Raw genomic sequence first — 662 nt, forward strand, 5'->3', positions numbered from 1 at the left:
GTCTCACCCAAGCCAGGCTGCCCTACGGTGAGGCATCACTCTGTAACTTTTTCATCTCCACAGTGAAATGCAGGACCCACATCTTTCCAGAAGCATCCTAGCACTGTTGCTCTGCAGAAGACCCAGGCACAGTGTGATGACCTGCCCTTCAGTGCAAAGAAACAACAGAAGTCAGAGGGTCTGCAAACAATGAGGTTGATTTGTAGATGAATTAATTTGCTTCAACAATTCAATCTTTTTGAGAGACCAAGATGGGTTAAATAACACCTGTTGGTGTCCTACCTTTTGTGTCACCTATGGGCCCATTTCCCAAATTTCTGGTGTCACTGTCCAAAGGATGCTCGATGTTTACTTAGCTGTTGTTGGTCGTGTCAGGGCAAGTGTAATTTCGCCATTTTTTGGAACTACTATATTAAGTTTGAATGTTAGGACAACCCGGGTTCCATTTTGCCAGAAACACACTACGGCAACCGGTTCAACCAGGGTAAAGGTGGACGGGACGACAAGGGGCGGTGGAGGCGGGGGGCCCAACCACGGGCCCTGAGGGACGGCGGGCACGGCAGGACAGGTCCCTAACGTGCCTCAACCTTCCTTCGGGTCTCACTTGGCTCTTGTGTGGGAGACGCACCCCCAGGTCCCCCATGACAGGCCGTCGGAGCTGG

Source organism: Manacus vitellinus, unplaced genomic scaffold, assembly GCF_001715985.3.
Source record: "Manacus vitellinus isolate BGI_N305 unplaced genomic scaffold, ASM171598v3 scaffold_6_pilon, whole genome shotgun sequence".
In the NCBI taxonomy this organism is placed as follows: domain Eukaryota; kingdom Metazoa; phylum Chordata; class Aves; order Passeriformes; family Pipridae; genus Manacus; species Manacus vitellinus.